The following is a 23,405-nucleotide window of genomic DNA, read 5'->3' on the forward strand; positions in this document are numbered from 1 at the left end:
GAGCTTACCGTTCTGATTGGGGCCTCTAGGTGCTACCCCTATACTAACAATAAACAATCCTAAATTAAGATGAGACCCAAAGTAGGAGATGGTAGTCCAGAGATAGGTAGGAGAAGAGCGAGGACAATGGGATAATGTGGTCACAACCATCAGGGCTAGGTACATATGTGATATGTAAACCCCAGAAGTTCAGGGAAATAGAACTCCCTCTATAGAGAAAAAGAGGAAAATCCTGTTAAGCCAATGTCATTTCCATAACATATATTGTTACTTACCCATAATTCCACATACTGTGTTTTGGTGATTTGGCTGGAATGCCCCTGTTCGGCCTCCATATAAATTGATTGTTATGGTAATCGTACTCCTGAAAGGGAACAGGAAATGTGCAGCGGGCCCTTGTTTGGGAACAGGGTTCAATTCACCCGGAGATGGCGGAAGGTTTTGCTATAGAAATCAGAGGCTCTACTGCAGGTCCTCAGTCCCAGGGGCCTGTACTGCTCTGGGTTCTGCAGGACTGGACTTGAAGATTTTGATTCCTGTGTGGAATGGTTCTGCAGGACTGGACCAAGCTGAAGTTCAGAGATGAGTGAAGAGCTGGCTTTGCTGCAGAGCCTGCCTGGACCATGGTGGCTCGGTATTGGTTCTGCCTCAGCATATGGGCCTGAACTAGATGACTATGATTCTCTGCAGGGAGGCCCAACTGGACCGGTGGCAGCAATGCACAGGTGAGGCCACAGAGTTTCAACAGGCATCATTGTAGAGATGATTGCATCTAAGACCTACCAGACCCACCACAATAGAGCTGATGTCATAGAGCTGGACCAGGTGGTATGGCGTAATGATCTGGCCTTCTCTGGTCTGGAGCAGCTGGTGAAAGAGAGCCAATCCCCTGATAGCCCTTGCTACTCCTGCATCTAATTGGACCTGTGACTGCGGTTTTAGAGGGATGGGGCTTGCTATGTGGCTAAAAGTTCTGGACCCAACAAGCCAGGTAATTAATACATTGGAACTGTGGGGCTAACCAAACTCCTGACGCACCGATTGGGTGTACATACATAGGGTTTCTTTGTTTGGATTTTTTCCTTCTCCCCTACCAGGGGCGGCTCCAGGTCCCAGCACGCCAAGCGCGTGCTTGGGGCGGCATGCCGCGGGGGGCACTCTGCCGGCCGCTGGGAGGGCGGCAGGCAGCTCCGGTGGACCTCCCGCAGGCATCCCTGCGGGAGGTCCACCAAAGCCGCGGGGCCAGCAGACCCTCCGCAGGCACGCCTGCGGGAGGTCCACCGGAGCCGCCTGCCGCCCTCCCGGCGGCCAGCAGAGTGCCCCCCACGGCATGCCGCCCTGCTTGGGGTGGTGAAATGTCTAGAGCCGCCCCTGTCCCCTACAGATAAAAAGTACTTGTGGTTCCATGTTCCCAAGCTCTCCTGAGTGCCAGCAAGTGGGGAAGAGCCACCTGCAATGACGACCAGGGAAGTAGAATTTTAATTTCCCAGAGCCAGAAGCAGACAGGGCATGGCTCTAGGTGGGGCTTGAGACATCTTTCAGTTTATTTTAGAAAAGCACCACTGCACCGACTGTACCCTGCTCTAGTTGAGTCCATTGGCACCTGGCAGAAGGGCTCCACACACCTCCCTTTGAAATGAAAATTAGGTTTTGCAGAAGCGGAATCTGTCACGGGGACCAGATCATTATGTGAAACAGGTTGGATCCAACCCACAGACTGGGTTTTTGACACCCCAGTCTGAGATTCTGGTGAGCTGAAACTGGAAGGGTTTAAATATAGAATCTATGTGGGAGGAGATAAAGAGAGAGAGGAGTTGAAGATGACACCAGGGTTTGGAGCCGATGGGACAGGGAGGATGGCGGTATAGTTGACAGTTTCAGACAACGGCGGAGGCGAAGATTCGGGAGGAATGATGAGGAGCTCAGTTTTTGCTTAAGCTGCTTGTCTTCACTTTCAAGACCCTTCACAGTCTATCCTCACCCTCTATATCAGCTCTCATTCACTACCAAAATGTCAATTTCCACTTCTAATCAGTCCATGATACCAGCCTCCACTGCCCACTCATATTGTCAAACAAGCACCTTCGTGCTTTCTTCCATGCTGCCCTCCTCCCCCAAACACACACACGGGAGTGCAAACATTCACAGAGCTGCCTCATTATCCTCCATCAAACCCCTCCTCCAAACTCTGCTTTGCCTACAAAAAAACTTGACAACAGTTAGGCTGCTGGTGTGCTGAGACCACAGCTTGTAGTTCTGACCAATACTGTCTCACTGTACTCCCCCCATCTGTCTGTATCCATCTGTTGTCTCTTCTCCTATACTTGAATTGTCAGCTTCTTGGGGCAGGGACTGTCTTTTTGTTCTGTGTTTGTACAGCACCTGGCACAATGGGGTTCTCCTAGCCATGGTGGCAATAATAATAATTATATAATAAATAATTGATAGGTTGCAGGGGGTTGTCTAGGAGGAGATATGAGAGATGCAGCTGGAAATGCATACCGGAGGCGAAGAGGAGGAGTCAGGGTTGGAGAGACAAATGTGAGAGACATTGGTGAAGGATGGTAATTAAAGCCATGAGAATGGATGAGGTTGCCCAGTGACCGAGTATTTGTGTTGAGGAGCAGGAGGGTGGGCAGAGTACAGACCCTTGTGGGACAGTGTCAGGGTTTAACCCCTATCACAGCTGCAAGGTAAGGGATAAAACCCCTATTAGTCATGCTCCACACCTGGGGAGCGCAGGGGGCTGATTAACTAATTGCCTCCTGGCAAGAAGAGGCGGATCTAGGCCTTTAAGTAGACGGAAGGCACTCTGTTGAGATGGGAAGACCCTCCCTCTCTCTGGGAAAGGCTTGGAGTAGATAGGCTAAGGAAGGCTACAGGACAGGATTAGGCCCTGTGGTGGGGCCTAGAAAAAGGGAGCATGATTTAGGGAGAGACAGTGGACAAGGCAGGTCTCTTCTATGGAGGGACACTTACAGGGAGCAGAGGAGGCTCCTGGATGAGGGAGCCCTGAGATTGGGTTTATAAGCAGAGAAGACTTCAGTAGTCCAAGAGGGCTGAAGAATTATTCAGTTTCATTTACACTTGCTTATGATATGCCAGAAGGGGTCTGAACTTGGGTGACTTGGCCAGAGAGCTGAGTCACAGAAGATCTGGGGCCAGAGGCAGACAGCCTGCAGAATGTTCTGGAACCGCAGATAGCGGCAACATCCTGCACCGCTGCAAAGGGTGCTCCAAGGGTGAGTGAGTCCCACCAAAGGAGCCCAGACATAGCGAGAGGGCAGAGCAAGAAGATCCACAAAAGGAGACAGTGAGGGAGTGGTTGGAGAGGGCGGAAGAAAACCAGGAAAGCCCAGTCTCTACAGCCAAGGAAGTATCGGGTTTCTCAACTGGAGCACCTCACCCAAGTAGAGTGAGAAGGATGAGAATAGTGAAGAGGCCTTGAGGTGGTAACTGGTACCCATGGTGAGGGGTTCAGTGGAATGGAGAGGATGGAAGCCAAGTTGTAGGGGCTCTAGGAGCATCAATGCCAGCAGGGAATTCAGTGCTGAGAGTCACTGGTCAGGAAGTGGCTTTTGTTCCCATGAAAAGCTTCAGCAAAACATACAAACTAAAATTGTTGTTAAAATTTTACTTCAAATGTTTTTGCCTTTTTGTCAAAAAAAAAAATCCTCGCCTTTTGGGGGAGATTTTTTGGGGAACAAAGAATGAAAACTTTCCCATCTTTGGTTTTTCTGATTTTTGACAACCCTCCCCAAACTGTCCCTGCCAATGGATAGTTCCTGTCGAAATTTCCATTCTGACAAAAAAGCCATTTTTCAGCCATAAATGTTTTGAACAAAACGTTTCAACCAGCTCTAGCAGTGAGCTTCTTAATAGCAGCACTTTGCCAGTGCACACCCTGGAGCTCTGAGACTCTGAGCTTCCTTGTAGCTTGTCTTGTGTCTGACAGCCCAGGACTCCAATGGTGTGAACTACCCCATAGCAGTGCCAAGAGATCAAAACATTTCTTGTGGGGTGTTTTTCTAAAAGTATCCCCCAAGAAGCTTCAGGGTGCTCTCCACCTGGTTATATAACTCTTCGCTGAGTTCAGAATGTAGTTTGGTCATGAACTCCCAGACTTAAATATTTACATTGGTGCTTCGGGTGGAATGTTTATTCCTGCTTCTCTGAGTTCCCTCAGTTAAACAAATGGATATCGCTTAATGAAAAACACTCCTCAGTACAACTCCCTTTGCACTTATCCCCAGATGTGGGGTGGGCAGGGGGAGGAAGAAGGGAAAGAGGAAGAAAAACAAGGGTGAGAAATATATCCTTATCTTTTAGAACCGCAGTGTTGTGGTAGGGCCATTGTTGTGTGTCATCCCTAGCACTGTCTGACTCCAGAGTTAACATTTATAAACCAATCTATTTATATTAAAATTCTCACGCCCGTTACAGAACAAAAACAGAGCAAGATATTTCTTCTTGCTGTGTCACCATGAGAAGTCCAGGTTTTTCATCGTATTGTAGTGGGAAATGCTTCTTACCAAGCCCCTCTATTGCTGCAGCAGGCCTTGCTGGTTTAGGGTGGATTACAAGAACTTGCCCTCTGTACTTAAGAGGAGCTTTGAGGAAAGGAGTCATTCAAATTGTCCCATTGCAGCAAGAGAAGCCTGGCTAATATTACAAGTGACCCTTTAAATGAAGGTTCCCTACTTCACTGACTGAATAAGACTGTTATGGCATATTAAATAAACACATGTTGTTTTTAAACTACACCACAGCAAGTTCCATGCATTGCTGTCAGCTCTTTGCTGGTGTGCTTTGGTCACTCTGAGTCCGTGAGACTGACTGCAGCATGTGCAATATACCCAGCACAGCCATATGTGGGGATGGAGGGCAGGTGCATTGTTGGATGTGATCTTACACACCTGTAGGGCATGAGAAGGCTTAATAATTGGAACAACATACAATAAGCAATCTGTTAAAGTGCAGTTATAATCAGAAAAGTGAATCTAGGAAAGGACAAACAGATCTGTTCCCCATGTGTATACAAGTATATCTGCTGACTTCAGTGACAAAAATAAATCAAGATTTTCAAATATAGGCACTTAACTTTAAGCTCCTAAAACTATGCTGAAGTCAGTGGAAACTGCTGAGTACTCAGCACTTTTGAAAATTAGGCTACTTATTTAGGAGCCCAATTTTATGCATCTATTTTTTTTTAAAATCTTGGCCAAGATTTTGTTTTGTTGGTTTTTATTATTTTTTAGCCCTGTTAGTCATGGAGAGCTAACACAGATATGAGAGAACAGTTTGGATTCTATTGTGCTAGTGTCAGAATTGTGAACTAAGTTTCAGTTGTGGAATCCTTATTACTGGTGATGATACATGAGCTAGACAGAACCCAGGTTGAGTTTGCCAGGCTTGTAGTTAACAAAAATAAATAAATCATTTTTACTTGTAAATTGATAAATATTGATGCGGAATCCCTGGAAGACAATAAACACAAAACCCCGTGATGTTTTTATTTCTAGAGTAATGTTGTAAAGTACTTTAAAATCTAATAATAAATCATGTGACCTCAACAACAACAACCAAAGAGCATCCTGGATTCCCCAGTGCTGAGTGATGGAGCAGGGCAGTTGCTAAGAAAAGGAATTTGCTAGTGGTGGAATGGTCCATTGGAGGTGGTTTTTCTCTATCTTAAAAAATATTATAAATTAAACATTGTAGATAATATAGCTGTAGAAAGAAATATAAGAATGGACATACAGGGTCAGACCAATGGTCCATCTAGCCCAATATCCTGTCTCTGACAGAGGCCACTGCCAGATGCTTCTGGCAGTCAAAGGTTTAGGGACACCTGGAGCATGGGGTTGTGTCCCTGACCATCTTGGCTAATAGCCACTGATAGGTCTATCCTCCATGAACTTACTTAATTCATTTTGGAACCAGTTATACTTTTGGCTTTCACAACATCCTATGGCAATGAATTCCACAGGTTGACTGTGTGTTGTGTGAAGAAGTACTGTCAGGAATGAGGATCTATAGTTGTGCCTGCCTAGTCACCAAGCAGCCAAAGAGCACAGCTGGGCCATAGCAGAACCACCTGATTGGCTAAGGTTCATAAGTCCATCAGCTGCAGTGGATCAGCAGCTGCTAGGCACACATGCCTGTGCATTCGCTGCCTCCCTGTGCTGTCCTCACTGCTCCTGCACTTCTCCAACCTGGACCCTGCCCTGCACCAAGCCTTGTTCCAGTTCTGGCCCAGCCTTGCTCCTGCCTTCCTTGTCTCCAGGTAATCCAGTTCTGACCCTCGGCTTTGATTCCTTGCTCTGACTCTGTCTTGACCCTTGGCTCTGTCATTTGGACTCTGACTCCAGTTCTGATCCTTGCTCTGATTACTAGGCCTGATTCCTGCTCCAGCCGCTAGGCCAGGTTGTCAGGAGACTGGGTTGTAGGCAAGTACTTCCTTTTGTTTTAAACCTGCTGCCTACTAATTTCATTGGGTGACCCCTGCTTCTTGTGTTATGTGAAGGAGTAAATAACACTTCCCTATTTTCAGTTTCTCCACCCCAGTCATGCTTTTATCAACCTCTATCATATCTCCACTCAGTGGTCTCTTTTCTAGGATAAACAATTCCAGTCTTTGTGATCTTTCCTCATGGAGAAGCTGTTCCATACCCCTAATCATTTTCATTGCCCTTTTCTGCACCTTTGCCAATTCTAATAGATCTTTTTTTGAGATGGGGCAACCAGAACTGCACACAGTATCCAAAGTGTGGGCATACCATGGATTGATATAGTGGCATTATGATATTTTCTGCCGCGTCATCTGTCCCTTTCCTAATGGTTCCTCACATTCTGTAGCTTTTTTGACCACTGGGGCACTTTGAGCAAATGTTTTCAGAGGACTGTCCATGATGACTCAAAGGTCTTTCTTAAGCAGTAATAGCTAATTTAGACCCCATCATTTTTGTACATACAGTTGGGATGTTTTTTTCCAATGTGAATTACTTTGCTGAATTTCATCTGCCAATACAGAAATAATTGGCATTTAATTACTGCTTATGGGCTCCTTATGGGCTCTATGCACCAACTCATTTGCTCTAACGGAGCCATTAAAGTCTTCCTTATGGTGTCTATGCACCATATTATTGTTGCTGTAGTGTATACATACGGTCCTTGAATATCATTTTGTTTGCAATATGGGAGCCATCCTTTTTGGTACCAGTGAGTAATCCTGTTTGCTCTCTGAGAAGAGCCACATCTACACAGCTTGGTTTCAATATGCTGTTATCTATGGCCATTCATGAGATGGCCCTCTGACTTCATTCCACAGATTAATTTTTAATACATGTTCTGGAACCTTGTTACGTAAATGTTATCCAGAGTCTTATATTAGGCTTTAATGTACTTCTCTCCCACCATGCACATCCATCTGGGAAATTATTGATGACCCTTTTGCAATCCGTTAACAATGACACACAATTTGGCTGATGAATCAGAAGTTTGTTTTAGTTTTAGGCTATGTTTGTGTCCGTCTCAGTGGAGTCTGTCCCTCTCCTCTCCATGGTAACAGCTCTGCCTCTGACATCACCAGCCAAAATAGGACTTGGAGGTTATAAAATCCCATGGGGATGGGAATGTGGGAGGGAGTTATGCAGATAAAATGGGAATAAAACTCAAGAGAAACTTTTTAACTCTTAGAATGCTGAGCAGCGTCAGGCAAAGGACACCTGGAAGTTGGGGGCATTAGGGTTTGGCAGCTGGCTAAGGTAGTCAGCACTAGTCTGGATATTGAGCAAAGTTTCTGGCAGCTAGGATGAGGGGCTTGTGTGGGATCTTCCTCTCGAAGGAGTCCTGATCCACTCAGCTTCCCTGGTGCCAGAACCCTTCCACCTCACACTGATATATGCTCATGGTGAATCCCACAGCTGGGGGCCTAAATTGTGAGGGTGGGGTCAAGAAAGATAGTTGACAACAAGGGCGAATGACTGAGTGGCAGCAGAGGTAAGGGGTAAGTATGCTGGATATCACTGTTCCCAATTCATGATTTTCTTATCATGTGTATTGCAATATTTGATGTCTTCTTAAAGCCCCAGCTCCTGGAGGCAAGTGATTTATGTGAGCATCTCAGCTTTCATTTATTAAAGAGCAAGTGTCTAATCCTCATGGTTGCAGAGAAAAGCCTGAAAATATGACCTGAGTGAAGCTTAAAGGCTCAGAAACCTGATAGTAAATAAAAAGAATCAAACATTTATTATCTGGCTTAAAAATCATTATTTGGGTTGGGGGAGCAGGCTGGCTCATGATTTTAGAAGACTTGGGGTTGGCAATACAGGGATATTGAGTAGAGCTGGACAGGAAATAGTTTTTCTGTCTTGGGAAAATATTTTAGATTTAGAAGAATTCTCCTTCTGAATCAGGACAAAAAGTCAAAATCTCAGAAATTTTTGCAAACTGACAAACCAAAAAAAAATAAATTCAGTTTTGATCAATCAAAACATTTCATTGACATTTTCAAAACATTTTGTTTAGTTTTCTATTATTTATTTCACTTTATTTAGCCTAGATTTCTAAACAAACATTCATTTTGAATGGAGAAATTATTTGAACAGGAGGTTTTGATCATTTCAGAACTTCTTTCCCAACATCTTTTCAAGTCAAGAAATTAGTTGAAACTGACCCTTTTCTGTGAACAGTTTCTGTGTCAACAAATCAGTGTGTTTTGGTGGGAAAATGACTTGTCAAAAATTTCCACACCAGCTCTACTATTGAGGATGTTGTAGGGTGGGAGGGCTAAGAAGAGTTCTTGTGTAAGAGAGAGGAGTCAGAAGTTGGAGGAGATAGAGAGGAAAAAACAGAGTCAGGAGGATGTTTGGACCCCTCTGAGTTCCTCAATGCATTTTACGGAGGCCCTTGGTGTTCTAGGAGTTAAACGTTTCCAGAGGAATGGAAACTCAACTTCAGCCTTGTCAGAGCTCTATCTCATCAACACACTTTAAATATACAGAAGCTAAAGATTAAGATGCTGCACATAAATAGAGATCTGTGTAATGCTGAGATAATCTGTTCACCTCACAGTACTTCCTAGTGATGGCCTCCTGCTTTGGGCATTCACTCTGAATTCCATGTTTCTCAAACATACCCGAGCAGGGGACTGAGGTGGCCTGGAGAGAGACAACTGGGGTCACTTCAGGAGCAGGGTGGGAGAGGGAACAGAACAGGCATAAGGGAGGAGAGTCAGGTGTGTGTGTGTGTGTGGAGGGGGATATGTGGACAGACATATGATATAAGGGAGGGATGCAACAGAGCAGCTGAGGAAAGAAGCTGTTGCTCCAGTCTAGGAAAAAGGGGATCAACTTACTCTCTCTAAAAGGGTGAGGAGCAAGGACAGAGACAGAGGTAGGGCTGGATGAAATGTTTCCATCAACATTCTTTTTCGCTAGAAAATGCCTTTCTGAATTTTCCAGAGCATTTTAATTTGTCAAGCTTTTAAATGAAAAATCAACCCCCCCCAAAATGTTTTGGTTTTTCACTTTTCCCCTCTTTCTCTCCATTTCCCACCCCATCTTTTCCACTGGAAATATTTTTCAAAAATCAAATGTTTCAATTTGGGCTTTTGCTTTTTTCCATTAAAAGAACAAAAATGTTTTTAGGAAATTTAGAAAGAGATGAAAATTAACCACCAAAACAAAATGTTCTTTTCTCAACCAGCCCTAGATAGGAGAAAAACACCAGAAATGAGGGAAACACTATGGGCACCAGAGGAAGAGAAAAGGAAAGTTGGAGGAATAGGAAGAAAAGGAAATGAGGGGGAAAGAGAGGAAAAAAGCTAAAAGAAGCTGCCCACATCTTTTAGATGAGGGAATTTTAGTCTAGCCATTTTTTTTTTTACATAAACTGAATTTTAGCTTCATCATAGATATTGGTACAATAGAAAACAAATTTGTTTGCCAGGATTAATGGAAATTTATGAAATAATTAAACAGGGTTATGCCATCTGCAGAAACAGATGGTAAAGCATTTATTTATTTAAATGATTTTTATGTACACAGCCGTGGTATCTAGGCACAACATATGTATAAAGCAGCCCATGCATTAAATGACACTACACACAATAGCCTATGCAAAGAGATCCTCTCTCTGCACTGTCCCAGCCCAACATAAGAAAAACTCTGCCATTGACAAACCATTGAGGCCAACAAAGGCTTTGACCAAAAGGTTATGCCTCGCACCATTCTCTGAGGGGGCCCTATCCTACCCGCATTGAAGTAAGCGGGAGTCTTTCCACTGATGCTAATGGAAGTTGGCTCAGAGCCATGGGTAACAAACTCAGTGAACAGAGATCATGAATTCCACCACATCCAGGGCTTCCCATGTCCAATGAAAATATCTTGCCTCCAGTCCTCAAGAGTGTACATCTACACCAGGGATCAGCAACCTTTCAGAAGAGCTGTGCCGAATCTTCATTTATTCACTCTAATTTAAGGTTTCGTGTGCCAGTCATACATTTTAACATTTTTAGAAGGTCTCTTTCTATAAGTCTATAATATATAACTAAACTATTGTTGTATGTAAAGTAAATAAGGCTTTTAAAATATTTAAGAAGCTTAATTTAAAATTAAATTAAAATGCAGAGCCCCCCCAGACCGGTAGCCAGGACCCGGGCAATGTGAGTGCCTCTGAAAATCAGCTCGCGTGCCGCCTTCGGCACCCGTGCCATAGGTTACCTACCCCTGAGCTACACACTGTCAGCAACAGCATCTCAACTAATGTTAGCTGTTATAAGAGTGTGTAATTAGAGGTGGTCTCTGCGGTAGCCAGGCCCTGAACCATTACAATCAACATTTTGATTTGCTCCCAGAAACAGCTAGGAACCCACTGCAATTCGTGTGTGTATTTGGGAGGGAGGGGGGTAGGGAAAAGTCTTCATTAGATAATTCAGACCTGAGCAAGGTACATCCAGAAGTGCAATCAATAGCAATAGTTCATGGATATGAAGAAATCTGTGTAGCTATTTGTAGGTCAATGTGTTTCACAAATGGAGACTGAGTTAAAGATAGAGAGGGGCTTTCAGAGAAGGGAATGTGCCAGGGCCAAAAATGAAAGCATGATGAGGCCACTATCTGCGTGAGCTTTCAGGAAAACCCTACTTACTATTAGCTTACAATAAATTAATAGTTGAATGCCATGGTGTCACACAGCTGGGACCAAGTAATGCACCATCTGTGCATGCTCCCTCATACAAATAATGAAATGGTTGCATGCAAATTAGCTATAGAATAAGTGTGGTGATTGGCTGTGTTATCTCTGATATCAGAGTGGTTTAGGAGTCTTGGCATGGCGTAGATACAGGGCCTTACTGTCGCTGTACACTGCTTGGGTGTAAATTTGTAAAGTCAAAATGTCTGGGACCTTAAATTTGGACTGTAACAGATTGCGAACCCTGTGATAATTGAACCTGGTGATACTCTGAACAAAAAGCTCTCAACTAGGCGTGTAGCTGTTTCCATCATTTCACACTGACTCAACAGATGTTGTAGGCTTCAGAGTAACACACAGAAGGAGTGACAATCCTGGAATCTTCTTGTACGTTACTGTTCCTGGACTATACTCTGGACAGTGTGGTTACATTATTACGGATTCTGTGGCTTGAGTGCTCCTCTTTCTTTCAATCAGGTAGGTAACAGTCAGTGCTCAGGAATAAAAAAGGTTCAGTTCCTCCAGTCTGGCAGCTGCACTGCCCTATTCCTGTCTTCACCTCCCCATTTTTTTTCTCCTTCACAAGTCACACAGCAATTCCAGGTGGCTTTACAATTTGGCCATCTGTTTTCAGCAGTGCATGCCAGAAGTGTGCTCTGGCGATAAAACAGTATGTTTCAATAGGTCCTACAAAAAATAGTAGACATTTTTGTGTTTTTTGTTTTGTTTTTTAATTGTGGAATGGGTGGATTTCTCCATGGTTTCTGGGAGCTTCAGTCATCTCTATCCACAGCAAAATACAAACTTCACAATATTAGGGGACTCCCAGGTGCTGACTGTTTGGAAGGAGGCACTTCAGCATCCTGAAAGATCGTTGATGCTTATTGGCTGAGGGGGAGGGACTTCCAGAAGCTGGGAGATTCATGAGTGTTGACTGGGTGAGGATGTATTTCTGAATAGTGAGACAATCCTGCGTGCCAGTTGGTTGGAAGGAGGCATTTGAGGGATCACTGAAGTTGATTGGTCGGGGACAGGGTGCTTCAGAATGCTGGGAGAATTCTGGGTGCTGACTGACAGAATATGTTGTACAATAGTTTTGCTCATTGCATATCATTACAAGTTGTATCTGTTATTACAAAGAGCTAAGGACTGTAAAGCTACTCCATGTGTTGTGTGATTTAACTGAAACTCCTTGTACAGAACGTCAGTCATTTTAGAACACTTTTTATCAACTGTATGTTAATTATCAGATGATGATACATTTCATCTAAAGAGGGATTTAGGCTTTTCAAAGACATTAAATGCAAAATGTTGCTAAAAGAAAATGTGACCTTCGGGAGCTAGGAGTCTGGCACTAAATAGCCAGAAGGCTACTAGAGCTGACATCAGCCAGGACCTATGGCACACAGCCCTAATCATGATTCATGGGGTCTTGTCTTCCACATTCCCAGAAAACACACACAATTTGTCTTTCTTTTCTGGACTGTCTCCCAAGTGCTCTCTCAGAATTTCCATGAAAAGAAACTTACCGCATAATGGAAATATACTTTAAAAAATACATAAAAAATCTTACTTTTTTCCACAGCTGGAAACATTATTATTTTTTGCTGACTTTGGCTTTGTTGAAAAGTGAGGGTCATGGTGAATAAGTGACCGAACTGGGAATTTTAATTTGGAGGCCCCAAGAGAGCCACACATGTTGTTTTATGGAAGAAACATGGCTTGCTAAGAATCGCTATCTATGGCCTTGCCCATATTTAAAAGTTGTACCAGGTGAACTTTAAATTGGTCTAAAAAAACCTATTTAAAGTTAAATTGGTGCAAAACCGGTGTGGGGCCAAGGACTTCAAGCAGCAGCATCTGAATGAGGTGACATCCAATCAGCATACAGAGAATGGGTAGATGGCAAGAAAGGACATAGGCTGAAGTGCTGTATGGAGTTGTGGAAAAGGATTGGAGGACCAGCAACAATGGACTGGTGGGCGGGGGCTGAGGCCAGTGTTCTGACTGGGACACCTCAGGTTAGCAAACACTGAGCCGAGCTAAGTCACAGGGTACATCTACACTACGGGACTATTCCGAATTTGCATAAACCGGTTTTGTAAAACAGATTTTATAAAATCGAGTGCGCGCGGCCACACTAAACACATTAAATCGGTGGTGTGCGTCCATGGTCCGAGGCTAGCGTCGATTTCTGGAGCGTTGCACTGTGGGTAGCTATCCCGTAGCTATCCCATAGTTCCCGCAGCCTCCCCCGCCCCTTGGCATTTCCGGGTTGAGATCCCAGTGCCTGATGGGGCAAAAATCATTTTCGCGGGTGGTTCTGGGTACAGCCTCACCCCTCCCTCCCTCCCTGACAGCGACAGACAACCGTTTCACGCCTTTTTTGCTTGGTGAACCGTGCAGACGCCATAGCACAGCAAGCATGGACCCTGCTCAGCTCCATACCGCAATCGTGGATGTTTTAAACACCTCGCGCACTCTCGTGCAGTATATGCTGAACCAGGACCTTCGAACCGAGGCGAGTAAGAGGCGGATACGGCAGCGCGGCGATGACAGTGATGAGGACGTGGACACAGAATTATCTCAAACCGCGGGCCCGGCGCTTTGGAGATCCTGATGGTAATGGGGCAGATTCTGTCCATTGAACGCCGATTTTGGGCCCGGGAAACAAGCACTGACTGGTGGGACCGCATTGTGTTGCAGGTGTGGGACGATTCCCAGTGGCTGCGAAACTTTCGCATGCGTAAGGGCACTTTCATGGAACTTTGTGACTTGCTTGCCCCTGCCCTGAAACGCCATAATACCAAGATGAGAGCAGCCCTCACAGTAGAGAAGCGAGTGGCGATAGCCCTGTGGAAGCTTGCAACGCCAGACAGCTACCGGTCAGTCGGGAATCAATTTGGAGTTGGAAAATCTACTGTGGGGGCTGCTGTGATGCAAGTAGCCAAAGCAATCACTAAGCTGCTGCTACGAAAGGTTGTGACTCTGGGAAACGTGCAGGCCATAGTGGATGGCTTTGCTGCAATGGGATTCCCTAACTGTGGGGGGGCGATAGATGGAACCCATATCCCTATCTTGGCACCGCAGCACCAGGGCACCCAGTACGTAAACCGGAAGGGGTACTTTTCAATGGTGCTGCAAGCACTGGTGGATCACAAGGGACGTTTCACAAACATCCACGCGGGATGGCCAGGGAGGGTTCATGACGCTCGCGTATTCAGAAGCACTACTCTGTTTAAACGGCTGCAGCAAGGGACTTACTTCCCAGACCAGAAAATAACAGTTGGGGATGTTGAAATGCCTGTCGTTATCCTGGGGGACCCAGCCTACCCCTTGATGCCATGGCTCATGAAGCCATACACAGGCAGCCTGGACAGTGGTCAGGATCTGTTCAATTACAGGCTGAGCAAGTGCAGAATGGTGGTGGAATGTGCATTTGGCCGTTTAAAGGCGCGCTGGCGCACATTACTGACTCGCTCAGACCTCAGCCAAACCAATGTCCCCATTGTTATTGCTGCTTGCTGTATTCTCCACAATCTCTGTGAGAGTAAGGGGGAGACCTTTATGGCGGGGTGGGAGGCTGAGGCAAATCACCTGGCCACTGATTACGCGCAGCCAGACACCAGGGAGATTAGAAGAGCACACCAGGAAGCGGTGCGCATCAGAGAAGCTTTGAAAACGAGCTTCATCAATGGCCAGGGTACAGTGTGACTGCTGTGTTTGTTGATGAACACCCAACCCCCTTGATTGACTCAGTCCCTGTAAGCAACTCCCCCTCCCCCTTCGAGTACAGCTTACTTATGCAAATAAAGTCACTCTCATTTAAAAAGCATGAATTCTTTATTGATTCATTATAAAAAGAGGGAGAGAAGTAAGGGTGTGCTTTGGGAGGAGGAAAGGAGGGATGGAGAAGGCCATTAAAAAAAATTCAGAGTAACGGCATCCTTCTGGTTGGGCTGTCCACGGGGGTGGAGTGGGCTGGTGCACGGAGCCTCCCCCCACGCGTTCTTACACGTCTGGGTGAGGAGGCTAAGGAACATGGTGAGGGGGGAGGGTGGTTATACAGGGGCTGCAGCGGCACTCTGTGATCCTGCTGCCGTTCCTGAAGCTCCACAAGACGCCGGAGCATGTCAGTTTGATCACGCAGCAGCCCCAGAGTTGCATCCCGCCACCGCTGATCTTCCTGCCGCCACCGCTGATTTTCCTGCCGGTCTTCCTGCCGCCACCTCTCATCTCGGTTGTCCCTCCTGTCCTCACGTTCATCCCTCCTGTCCTCACGTTCACTGGCCTCTTTCCTGTAATTTGAAACCACGTCCTTCCACTCATTCAGATGAGCTCTTTCATTGCGTGTAACTTCCATAATATCCGAGAACATCTCATCTCGTGTCTTCTTTTTCCTCCGCCTTATCTGTGCTAGCCTTTGGGATGGAGGAGGGACGCTTGAAAAATTTGCAGCTGCATGAGGGAGATAAATATTTAGAAAGATACATTTCACAGAACAATGGTTACACTCTTTCACAGTGAAAAGCACTATTCACCTTACATAGCACATGTGATTTCCCTACAAGGTCGCATTTTTCATCTTAATAGTGACTGCTTGCATCTCTGGGGTTACAGATCTCAGACACAGGTCCAGGCATCAGGATTCAGCTTGCATGCGGCCATGGTAAGCCACTGTCTCAGTGATTTACCCTCCCCCAACGCATGGCTAATACCACGCTAGCTCCTGCTAATCAACAGCCTTCCCCTCCCCACCCACTGCTTGTCCGGTAGCTTGGGGAAGATCGCCTCGCTGGTGACCAAACAGAAAAGATCATCGGTATTTCACTCCTCCCCTCCCCCCGCTTCGCTACGTGCAGGAAAGTGTTTTTTTTAAGCTGCTGCATTCCACGAACCCAGTAGAGAAATGGCCACCCCCCTTACTTAAATTCCTGATTTTTAACCAGGTTATCCTGAACGATATCACTTTGCTGAGGATAACAGAACAAGATAAAGAGCGGATGCTTCTTGAATGCCAGCAGTCACCGGGACCATACACCGCTATGCTTTGCCACGCAATGATACCTGATTACTTGCTACATGCATGGCATGATAAAGTGTCCTACCATGGTGGGCAGAACAAGGATGCCTTGCCCAGAAACCTTCTGCAAAGGCTTCTGGAGTATCTACAGGAGCGCTTCATCGAGATGTCCCTGGAGGATTTCCTCTCAATCCCCGGACATGTTAACAAACTTTTCTAAGTAACTATACTGTCTGCGAATGCATCCCAAGTCCTCTGGGCAAATCAATCATTAAAAAAGGCTTGCTTAAAAAACACTGTTTGCTATTTGCAAAGGTACACTCACCAGAGCTCCCTTCCAGGGCGTCATTCTCTGGAATAGTTGCTTGTGAGGGCTGGGAGCAGGGTAATTCCGTCAGGGTGATAAAAAGCTCCTGGCTGCTGGGGGTCACGGATTGCTGTGTGCTCTCTGCGAGGTCTTCCTCTTCTTCTTCCTCTTCATCTTCCCCGTCTGCATAATCCTCAGACATGGCAGAGATTACAACCCCCACCTCGGAATCCACGGTCAGGGGTGGGGTACTTGTGGCGCAGCCCCCTAAAATTCCATGCAGCTCATCATAGAAGCGGCATGTTTTTCGACCTGCCCTGGACCTTCCGTTTGCTTCTTTGGTTTTCTGGTAGGCTTGTCTGAGCTCCTTAACTTTCACTCTGCACTGCACGGAGTCCCTGCTGTGGCCTTTAGCCGTCATAGCCTTAGAAATTCTTTCAAATACTTTTTCATTTCGTCTTTTTGAACGCAGTTCTGTTAGCACTGAATCCTCTCCCCATATAGCGATCAGATCCATTACCTCCCGAGCGGTCCATGCTGGGGCTCTTTTTCGATTCTCAGGAGACAGCATTGTTAACTGTGCTGATGAGCTGTGCGTGGTCACCTGTGATGATGAGCTCTCCACGCTGTCGAAGCAGGAAATGAATTTCAAAAGTTCGCGGGGCTTTTCCTGTCTACCTGGCCAGTGCATCCGAGTTGAGAATGCTGTCCAGAGCGGTCAGTGGTGCACTGTGGGATAGCTCCCGGAGGCCAATACCGTCGATTGCGGCCACACTAACCCTATTCCGATATGTTAATACCGATATTAGCGCTACTCCTCTCGTCGGGCAGGAGTACAGAAACCGATTTAAAGAGCCATTAAAATCGATATAAGGTGCCTCCTAGTGTGGACGGTTGTGGCGTTAAATCGGTTTTACGCTCCTAAAACCGATTTAAACGCCTAGTGTAGACCAGGCCACAGTCTGGACTAAACCTGAGAGCAAGGCAGCTGCCTGATTGTGTGCCACAGCCAGAACACAACTTGTGGGAGTTTTCAGTCTGGACCGGGATGTGGGGATGAGTTAACAGGAACAATCAAGAGGAAGACTGAGTCTGTCCTCTAGTGAAGACAAGCCCATGTTGATTTAGCTTAACTCAATAAGGAGCTGAGTTAAACTACGTTGATGTAAGGCAAGTATAAATCAAATTAAGAGCATCTACAGAGTTTTACACTGGTTTAATTCAGTCAGGTTAAAATCGTGCCTTTGGATAAACTGCTAGAAACTGGAATGTGAACAAGATCAAAATGAGAAACGGGAGGCGATGGAGGGGTGGCCAGCAGCAGCGGGAAGGAAGGGGACAGAAATTGCTCTGTGTTGATGAGAGCTGGTTGAATAATGAGGAAACGTGTCTGAAAAGTGATCTCTAAATCCCACTGGCAATTCAACTAGGCAATTCAACTAGGCCGTATTCATGTCCCTACAATTAAAATACATTTCACTGTGAAAAGCTAATCCTCCCTTGATCCAAAAGCTGAACTTTGCTTTTCTACAATGTGCCATGGGAAATTCCAACTTCCCTTTATGATGTTAGAGGACGACCATTATAAAAAAGCATACAATGTAAACATACATCGGTTCCCTTTTCATCACATGCCACTTATTGATAGAACCTTTGTGTTCAGACACTGGCTTGGTTCCATCTCAGCCCTTCTTCTCCTATGCCTTCCCGCAGTGAGGTCACAATGCTGGATCTATGACATTTCAATCATTTCCATGGCAGCAGAATGTGATATTAGAGGGAAAAGGGGGATGCTTCACTGGGAGGGAGGGAAGGAGGGAGGGAGCTGTGAAACACAAAGATCAGAAATGACAGGAAAGTGCTACAGGAAAAAATACAGTCCAAATAAAATACATTTTGTTCCACCCTTATTCTTTTCTTTCAACTCGTCTTTCTGTGTGGGCTGTAAAATCTCTGGGTCAATGACAGGGTCTTCTTCATGGGATCGAACAGCATTGGAACTTAACAATGAAAAACATCAAGCCAAATGCTAAAGAATTGAAATAGCTCAGGGGAGCCTTATCCTCCCACCAATTATTTAGCGATCAGACTAGCTTTTATTATAAATGACTGTCGATCTGTTTGTTTCACGTTTGCTTTAGTTTGTGCTGTTCTAGCTGTAGATATATTTCCCTGGGAAACAGGCTTTGGCAGCAGAGAGCTGCCAGAGTGCTGGGGGGAGCCCACAAAGTTTAAATGCTCCACCGAGCTGCAGAAGTCTCCAGGTCTGGAAGAAGCCTGCAGAGCTTAAGAATTCTAGGGAAGCAGCATGTGAGATGGGGGCCACAGCAGCAGGATAGAAACTTCTGTTTAAAGAACTGCAAATGCCTCCCTGTCTCCCTGCAGGAAATAGAAGGTAGCTACTTCTAAGAAATATTTTTCTCTCAGTAGAAATAATAGAGCATATCCTCAGTGGGTGTAAATAAGGTCTAGTCTACACTACACAGACCTACACTGGTATAACTACGTCGCTCAGGGATGTGAAAAATCCACACCCCTGAGCGACATAATTATACCACCCCACTGTGGAGACAGAGCTGTGTCGGTGGGAGAGCTTCTCCCATTGCCATAGCTACCGCCTCTCGGGGAGGTGGGTTAATGATGCTGCCCAGAGAGCTCTCTCCCATCAGCTTAAAGCATCTTCATTAAAGCGCTACAGTGGCGCAGCTGTATGCAACATTTTAAATGTCGACTTGCACAGCATAGCTCCACTGAAGCCAGGCTGATGTGCACCAGCTGAGGAGCTGGCTGAATTTCTGTAATAACAGTGAACTAATTATGGGCCAGCGTCTCATCTCCGCTATGCTGTTATAAACCCAGAGTAACTCCACAGGTTCCAAGTGGGATTACAGCCTGGCCCTATAAATCTGTGCTGGTGCCCTGGCCTCAGTGGCTCTCTCTGGTGCTCTTAGGAAGTTCTTACATTCCATAGACTTCCCCCTTAGCCCAGTAGCTATCACTGGTTGATTTAGTCTGTCTGTAAGAGGTACAGTGCAGTGGTATGAGGGAAATAAAGAGTTCTGTGAGCTAGCCAGAGAGGAACCATGGTCCAGTGGTCAGGGCACTACCCTAGGTGTTGGCTAGACTTGAGTTCTAGTCTCTGCTCTGCTATAGTGTGACTGTGGGTGAGTCACTTAGGGCAGGATTTCTAAGGGGGGCTTAGGTACCAAAGTCTATAGTTAGGCAGCACTGGTACTCACAACCCCCTACTCCACTGCAGCCTAATCCTGTAGGTGCCTAAGTATTCACCAGTGAAGTCCCCAAGGTGCCTACACTTCAGCATGCATGCAGCCAACTCGGTCTTTATGCTACAGAGCTACTTGGTGCCTCACTCACTCATAAGCCCTGGTAGGATTCATGTAGTAGGTGCCTCCCCCCGACCTCCCACCTGCAGGGCCGCCCGGGGGGGAGGGGGGCAAGAGGGGCAATTTGCCCCAGGCCCCGAGCCCCACAGGGGCCCCCACGAGAGTTTTTCGGGGGCCCTGGAGCGGGGTCCCTCATTCACTCCGGGGGGCCTGGAAAACTCTTGCGGGGCTGGGCGCAGGAGCTTCTTTCCAGTGATAAAAATCTTGCTGAGACCGGAGTGGGACAATCAGGAAAGTGAATCACTTGTAGAACCTTTAGGGATGCTGTGACGGGTTTGGAGATGCAATTTGAAGTGTTACATCCTGGCTCTACCATCGACTTGATGTGTGGCCTCAGGCAAGTCATTTCATCTCTGTTTCCCCTTTCATCTTTTGTCCATCTTGTCTGCTTAGCCTGTAAGCTCTTTGGGACAGTGGCTGTCTCTCAGTGTGTTTGCACAGTGCCTACTTTAATGGAGCACTAAGTTTAATGCCTCTAAGTGCTATAGCAATACAAATATTAAGCAATAATCATAACCTGCTTAACAAAAAAAATATCTTCCAAATTAAGAGTCCTGTACTCATCAGGTCCTGGAGGGCCACTAGTCTGATTGTGTCAGGGTGCAGTTTGTTCTGGAGGGGATCTTCTTTAGCTGTGTCATCCAAATCCTGAAACAGTGCGTCACGGAGCTATGGGGAAGGGGGTGGCATTGACAGGGGCATCTTTCCTATCCCTGCCAGATAATTCAACATGTTTTGTCTACTGCAGTAATGGTTTCCTGTAGCAAGCCCAGTGTTCTATTGCAGCCTTATTTGAAGTGATTAACTCTGACAGTTTCTTAAAGCCTGACTCCTGAAGTGGATCCTCAAAGGCACAAACCCTTGTATCTCATGACACATTCCCCCTAGACTGCAGTTGAAAATGAAGCGGTGATTGTTGTTTATTTGAAGTTGAATTTTATTTCCCTTTGAGCATCTGAGTCTCTTATCAAAAGTCAGGTTCCTGTTGCCTGATGCATACCGAGGAAATACAAGATAAAGAGATCAAGCAAGCTAAGAACCAATGCAGGCAAGGAGCTGTACCTTCTCATGAGCTCTAGCTTGAAGTAGTTTGAGGCACATCTTCCATTTTAGGAAAAGCCAACAGCAAATTCCCATCTTAAAAACAACAACATGCCTTTCTAAAAGGTAGCAATAACATCCGGCTTCTCCATGGTATATCTTCTCCCAAAGGCCTGTAAATAGCTTTACAGTCCATACACCCATGTTCCATAATCAATAACAAGTGTTGCCTTTGACTTCAATGGGCTTTAGATCAGGCCCATATATGCAACAGGAATTACTTCACCCATCGAAGAAGGGGATCAACTTCTGGGGTGAAATGTGTCATCTGTTTAACAGCATGTGGCAATGTGAAATAGTGATTTAGGATGGGAAGTGAAGTAGAATACCACATCTCAAACTGTGAGGAAAATCTATGAAAAAGATTATAATTAACCAGATTGGAATTTGACCAGGATACCCATGGTTCAGGTCACTACTCTTTCAGAAAGCGCTGTTGGGTCTTAAATGACCATAAGTGGTTAGGATTAGGAACTTGGTTTTATGTCTGATCTGTAGTTCAGGAAGTTTCCAGATATCCAAATATCTCCTACTTTCCCATCTGAATCACTAAATTCAATAGCTACTCTAAGCAGCAGAGGAAATGTTAAACTAATGACTCCCTTTCTCTCATGAATCAGCACTGCACTAAAAAAAAACAGTACATTTTATTAATGCTGTGAGAGGAAGTCGATAAAGAGAAACATTAAAACAAAACACCAGAAGTTGTACACAGCGAGACATTTCACAGATTGTTTGTTTAACTGGGAAACAAGACTCTTAATAAATCAGGGCACATTTTTAACCTTTTGAAAGTTATTCTATTCCATCTGTAAATGGAGACAAGTCTATACTCCCATCCCAAATTTCTGTCAATTCCCTATGAAAAGGACCTCATAAAAGGTTTTCTCATTTTAATGTTTCATGTAACACCAGTGTTTATGAAAGGTACCGGACAGGCTGCTCCAAAGAAAGAAATCCTCTGTTTAAGCATAGAAGAGGTACGTTTGAGGTGTTAGTCGCAGTGCAAGCTACTCCAGGTTCAATCTGCCTTGGAGAAAACGCATATAACGATGTGAAAAGGGAATTCATTCCTTATGGCCCATTCAGTCCTTGGGTCTCTGCTGAGAATACCAATAAGGATGCCAGACGCTACAGTGGCTTTTGATGTGGCCACCTATTCACTGACGTTCAGATCAAGACCCACCCCCTCTCTCCATTCATATGGCTCACCAGAAAGTCATCCGACTGTAACTACTTCCAATTATTCCCAAACAGGGCTGGATCTGAAGCAGCGACTAAGGCTCAGATCCTCAAATGTATAGAGATGCCTAACTCCCTGAGTCAGGCACCTCAAACCTTTAGGCCCCAATCCTCAAAGGTATTATCAGTCCCCAGATTCAGTCCATTCACAGGGATTCATTTAGAAGTTTATTCTGTTGCATTTCTGTATAGCTTTGGATCTGGCTGTATTTTCAGTGGACAGCACCAAGGAAGGAGGAAATGCATTGTGGGAGGCATGTCATTATGGAATAATTATACTAAGATATATTGTGTGGCTGTATGGAAGGTGGATGAGACTAGTATCCAGGCTCTATGGCAATGGCTGATCAAGGAGACCCTTACACATTGTGGATGTACAAAATAACCAGCAAAGAGGCAAGTCTTAACTGTTACTCTGAGGAGACTGGTTTCAGAGTAGCAACTGTGTTAGTCTGTATCCGCAAAAAGAACAGGAGTACTTGTGGCACCTTAGAGACTAACACATTTATTTGAGCATAAGCTTATGGACAGTGAGACATATGAGTTGGCAGAAGGTATAGCACCATGCTAAGGTCTTGTAGCAACTGTAGCCAGTTTGGTTAGGGCTGATCCAGAAATCTATCCTTGCTGGAAAAGAAAATAGGCCCGATGCTGATACATTAGTCCCAGGTAAATGATGCCGAAAACAGAGTACCGTAGTTCTGACCAGGGTGCTCCTAGGGATGGCAGGGAAGGAGCAGCACTGAGCCAGCCAGAATGGCCTGAAGCCAGACCCGCTGTTCTTTCCCCTCCAATAGTAATAATAGACAGACATAAACAGAATCCATTTCCATAGAACTTTCCCTCTGAGGAGCTTAAAATGCTTGATGAACATTAATGGGCTTGAGTCTCATTTACACAAAGTACTCCTGGGGGAATTTTGCGCCATTGTGCATGCATGCGCAGAATTCATGTCCCCCTGCAGATTTCTTTGCTTCCTCGCAGAAAAATGACTTTCTGACAGGAAAGCTACAAGAGCGGTCATGCACCCCTCCCTAGCAGTGCAAGTACATCATTTTGGGCACCCAGAGCAGCCGGCAGAGAGGTAAATCAGAAATTAAAAGGTACAGTGACTACAGTGAAATCCCTGCAA

General features: G+C 45.5%; 1 protein-coding gene across 4 annotated transcripts in view; it reads left to right on the top strand.

Annotated features, from left to right (window-relative positions):
- The first annotated feature begins 6,152 nt into the window (after positions 1 to 6,152).
- The window catches only part of RASD2 (RASD family member 2), a 65,626-nt gene continuing 48,373 nt past the window's right edge, over positions 6,153 to 23,405 (top strand). For all 4 annotated transcript variants that reach the window (XM_039497085.1, XM_039497351.1, XM_039498053.1 and 1 more), the window contains exon 1: positions 6,153 to 6,286. The gene's annotated coding sequence lies outside the window, so the exon portion shown is untranslated. The remainder of the gene's footprint in view (positions 6,287 to 23,405) is intronic.

This window comes from Mauremys reevesii, linkage group 1 (assembly GCF_016161935.1).
Source record: "Mauremys reevesii isolate NIE-2019 linkage group 1, ASM1616193v1, whole genome shotgun sequence".
Lineage (NCBI taxonomy): Eukaryota > Metazoa > Chordata > Testudines > Geoemydidae > Mauremys > Mauremys reevesii.